The sequence below is a fragment of the Hyperolius riggenbachi genome, chromosome 5 (genome assembly GCF_040937935.1).
Source record: "Hyperolius riggenbachi isolate aHypRig1 chromosome 5, aHypRig1.pri, whole genome shotgun sequence".
Taxonomy (NCBI): Eukaryota; Metazoa; Chordata; class Amphibia; order Anura; family Hyperoliidae; genus Hyperolius; species Hyperolius riggenbachi.
Window position 1 is genome coordinate 32,513,629 of NC_090650.1, and position 5,573 is coordinate 32,519,201.

Consider the following 5,573-nt stretch of genomic DNA (forward strand, 5'->3'; position numbering starts at 1 on the left):
TGGAGGGGTAGCTAGTGTTTTCTATTTATAATGCTGTGGGTGCACTATGGACAAAAGTTTTTTTTTTTTTTTTTTAGTTTGGTTCCTCTTTAGAGTTGGCGGTGTATAGCAGAACACAGTGAGAAGCGTTTGATCATGTGATAGACTTGCAAGGCTCTGATTAGCTGGTTTAATTTCCTGCTTTAAAGAGACTCTGTAACGACAAAAAGATCCCCTGGGGGGTACTCACCTCGGGTGGGGGAAGCCTCAGGATCCTAATGAGGCTTCCCACGCCGTCCTCTGTCCCACGGAGGTCTCGCTGCAGCCCTCCGAACAGCCGGCGACTGTGCCGACTGTTCAATTCAATATTTACCTTTGCTGGCTCCAGCGGGGGCGCTGTGGCTGCTTTCGCTCCGAAGGAGGCGGAAATACCCGATCTCAGTCGGGTCCGCTCTACTGCGCAGGCGCCGGAGACTTGCGCCTGCGCAGTAGAGCGGACCCGACTGAGATCGGGTATTTCCGCCTCCTTCGGAGCGAAAGCAGCCAGAGCGCCTGCGCAGGAGCCTGCAAAGGTAAATATTACGTCACCGCTGTACGGAGGGCTACAGCGAGACCCCCGAGGGACGGCAGACGGCGTGGGAAGCCTCATTAGGATCCTGAGGCTTCCCCCATCCGAGGTGAGTACCCCCCAGGGGACGTTTTAACGTTACAGATTCTCTTTAAGGCCCATACACACGTCGGATTTTTCTGAACGACTGGTCGTTTGAACGTCCCGTCGTTCAGTAGTCCGCACGCCAAATTGGGCGTGTGTACAGATTGTCGTTCGGGTGATAAGACTGGTCTTGAGCGATCCGCCTGGTGAGAATAGCGAGCTGCATATAGCATTATATATAGCATCGCAGGAGAACGGTATCTGCCCGTAGGTTTGATCACGTTTACCGGACCACGTATGACAGGTGATCAGTGGGATGCTGATTTTTCCAGGTTCATGCATATTTTGTTGAAATTTAAATACAGACTGAATGGGCCAATGGGGATCAGCACCAATTGCATCTGATTGGTCCAGTTTCAGCCTGCCTACAGAGTGTAGCAATATGCATGTAGATGGAAAGCGTTGCAATCCAGGGATCATCTGCACTCCTGAGTGAACACTGGGCAGGGGTGTATCAATAGACCCTGCAAGGGATGCAGCCACAGTGGGGCCAGAAGCCGCAGGAAGTTTCTTTTCCCTGCCTTGATAGACTGACAACTAAGAGCACGGAGAGAAAAGTTTTCTTCTCTCTGCACAATTGTTCTGACTGCATCTGCTCAGCAACTGATAAGGAATTATGCATAGTTTTGCAGACAAAACATTTGTGGACATTCCCTATTCAGTGTTCCGCACAGTCTTGTGTACAGCGCTGCTCTACCCATTCCCAAGTGCTCTGTACTGTAGTGATGATGAAGTCTGCAGAGCCAGTTCTGCTCCATCAGAGATGGACAGAGTGAGTGTAATAAGCTAAGGCTGGGAGCACTCTTGTCTGTCAGTTTTCTGTATGTGTTTTCTGCACACCATCTGTGTCTGTGAGAAAATATGCTCATTTTATCGCAGAAGCTAATGTAATTGATAGAGAAAATGCATGCAGTGCTTCACTGTTGTCAGTTTTTTATCTGCATGGGGTAAACGCATTCAAGTGTGCACTAGCCAATTAAATAACGGTGGTTCTCAGTTTACCTGTGTAGAAAGCGAACAGGGAAGGGGGAATCCAAAGTTTCGCAGGGGGCCCAGTGATTTCTAGTTACGCCCCTGACTGTGGGATGGATCTACCTTAGACCCACCCACAGTTTGTTGTCCAAAATAATCTGTAAGGCCTGGTTTATACTACAAGAGTTAGTGATTTGAAAAGCTCTTGCTATAATGCAATGCTATGGGGCATTTTTATTTAATCACATTGCTCAAGTGAGAACAAAGCGCTTTTAAAGGACAACTGAAGAGAGAGGTATATGGAGGCTGCCATGTTTATTTCCTTTTAACCTCTTGACGACCAGCTAACGCCGATTGGCGTAAACTGGTCGTCTGCAAGTTTCCATGGAAACGTCCGTTCACGGAGGCTGTCTCCGTGAACAGCCGGAGAGCCGCCGATCGCGGCTCTCCGGCAAAATGTATACACGCGGGGAAGAAATCCCCGCTGTTTACATCATACGGCGCTGCTGCGCAGCAGCGCCGTAAGGCAGATCGGCGATCCCCGGCCTCTGATTGGTCGGGGATCGCTGTCATTTGATAGGCTGAAGCCTGTCCTACAATGCGCAGGACGGATATACGTCCTGCGCAGCTCAGAGGGGAAGGGAGAGGGACGGAGCGCTGAAAACGCTGCGGAGGGGGGCTTTGAAGAGCCCCTGCAAAGCGCAGAGAGCCGGCGGCGATCAGACCCCCCCCAGCAGGACATCCCCCTAGTGGGGAAAAAAGGGGGTAAGTCTGATCGCCCGGACTAAAACCTGATCTGTGCTGTGGGCTGGAGAGCCTACGCAGCACAGATCAGCCAGAAAGCCACTGGTGGTTAAGCAATACCAGTTGCCTGGCAGCCCTGCTGATCCTCTGCCTCTAATACTATTAGCCATAGCCCCAGAACAAGCATGCAGCAGATCAGGTGTTTCAGACTTTAAAGTCAGATCTGACAAGACTAGCTGCATGCTTGTTTCTGGTGTTATTCAGATACTACTGCAGAGAAATAGACCAGCAGGGCTGCCAGGCAACTGGTATTGATTAAAAGGAAATAAATATGGCAGCCTCCGTACACCTCTTACTTCAGTTCCCCTTTAACTAATTCATTTACCTATCAGATCAGCTCCCCCTTATGCTGGGTACACGGTGCGTTCCCTCACTCGATTCCTGGCCGCTCGATTATTTCCGACATGTCCGATTCCTGTCTCGATGGATTGTTAGGTCGATTTGGCATACTTTACATGAGAATCGACCTAACAATCATCGAAACGTGATTGGAAATGCTCGGCAATAATCGAGCGGCCGGGAATCGAGCGGGGCATCGGGAACGCACCGTGTGTATCCAGCATTAGGGCTGCTTCACATACAAGAGCTTTTTCTAAGCACCAGTGATATGAAAAGCTCTTGCTAATGTAATTCTATAGGTGAGATCCCACTTGAGCGATGTGATTTTATTAAAATTCTTTATAGCATTGCGTTAGTAAGAGCCTTTCAAATCACTAGCGTTAAAAAAAAAAACTCTTGTAGTGTGAATCAGGCCTCACTATGATCTGATAAGCCCCAGTCTGCTGTCTAGCTGTATTCGCATTAACTGGAATTAAATAGAGCTTGTTCCACTAAGACAAATGGCATGCCTTATTGGAGTTGACATGCCTTATCAGAGTTAACCCACCTTATCAGCATTAGCGTGCCTTATCAGAGTAGCATAGCGAGCGCTACGAACTTATGCCTGCTACTTGCCAATGACGAGAGCTCCACTCCTCTTGCCCGGAGCGCCTGCGGGTCCAATCACTTTAAAGGCCATTATCCCCGCACTTTGGCCCAATAGGCTGCCTGTCAAGTTTCCTGTGAAGTGAACGGCAGCCTATTGAGCCAATCAGCAGGCATACGTTTGTAGCGCTCGCTATGCTACTCTGATAAGACGTGTTAACTCTGATAAGGCATGCTACTTGTCTTAGTGAATCAAGTCCATAGTCTCTAATTCGCATACCACACTATGATCTGATATGATCCAGGCTGTCCTGTAATAACTGCAGTCACACAGCCACTAATGTACAAACCCCTCAGCACCAGTTGCTATGATGTGATATGACTCAAGAGGTCGTTGCATCTGCAATCACACAGCCATTAATGCACCTAGCTTTTAGCACCCCTTATTATAATCTGATGTGAGCCAGGCTGCCTTCTAGTGGCAGATACACCAACTGCAGTCACACAACACTAATTTGCACACCTTTCAGCACACTATGATAGGATTCCCTGCATATGAAATCACACAACCACCAATTCACAACCTAATGAGGGTGACGAATCAGAATGGATTAATAAATGAGAGATGTCTGGTTGATGGTGTCTTATGGTTACTCACTGGGGAGACAGCAGTTATTCACACCCTATGGGCAGCAAAGTGCTCAGCACTTTAGTTTTACAGTGATGAGTTCCTGGTTTGAATCCGTGCCAGGGCACTTATCTGTGCTGTGGGTTTCCTCTGGGCACTCTGTTCCTTCCACAACCCAAAAACAATGCAGATAGGTTAAAGAGGAACTGTAGTCAGTATAACAAAATAAAAAAAATTCCTCTCCCTGATTTACATTCTGAAATTTATCACAGGAGGTGACATTTTTACTGCTGGCAGGTGCATCACTTCCAGAATGGGAGGGGAGGGGCTAGGCAAAGCCACAGAGGGAGGATGGGGTTACTTATAAAATTCAACAATATTTACTGCATTTTACTATGTCACTACGGGGTCTCTTTAATTGGCTTCCCCCTAATATTTACCCTAGACTACGATGGACATAGGACTATGGTGGGTGTGTGAGTTCCTCTGAGGGACAATCAGTGAGGCCCAGTGCACACCAAAACCGCTAGCAGATCCTCAAAATGTTAGCGGTTTTTGGAGCTGATTTCAGAGGGATTCTAGGCATGTGCAGAGAAGTTTTCTAAACATGCCTAGCGTTTTGGGGAGCGTTTTTATGTAGCAGATTACAAATAAGCTGTTACTGAACAGCTTCTGTAACAAAAACGCCTGGAAAACCGCTAGCGTTTTCCAGAGCGGTTTGAGCTTTTCCTATACTTTACATTGAGGCAGAAACGCTTCTGCAAACCGTAAACTGGCAGCAGGAGGCATGTTTGCAGTTTGGAAAAAAACTCAAACCGCTGGTGTGCACCATCCCATTGAAATACATTAGCCAAGCGTTTTCACAGGCGGATGCGGCTGGCGGATCGTTGCTAAAACTGCTCGGTGTGCACTGGGCCTGACATTACTATGTACTCTGTACAGCGCTGCTGAAAACATCAGCACTCTATAAATACTAAATAATATCTTATTGAACAATGTTTTGCTATTTATTTAATAAAATCAATGAATTGCAGTTATGTATTCACAATTCCTGACAAAGGGAAAATGTGGAAAGAATAATATATATCTTGCTGAGATTCCTCAGCGTATAACAGGGTTATGCAGCGCCACCTACAAATAGGAATCTGCTCCTAATCATGTTACGGGGGCTCCTGGCATACAGCATTTGCTGGGTCTATAGGAAATTAGGTTGGCTAATAAAATTGAATTATGACTCCCATCTGATCTCTTTTTTTTTTTTTTTTTTTTTTTTTTTTTTTTTTTTTTTTTTTTTTTTTTTAGAAAGTAATTTTGTAACATGATTTTTAAAAATAAATTGAAAAAAAAAAAAAAGTATAAAGCTGTTTTGTTCTTTTTTAGATTTGTCTTTTCTTGATGAAATATGTATGAAATATTCCATGTGATGACAAAACATTTGAGGTGTTGCCAGGGTTTTAGCAGTAAGTTCACAGGACTCGTCATAACATACAAAATAGAGTTTAACCACTTCACCACTGAGGGGTTTTACCCCTTGAGCACCAGAGCAATTTTCAC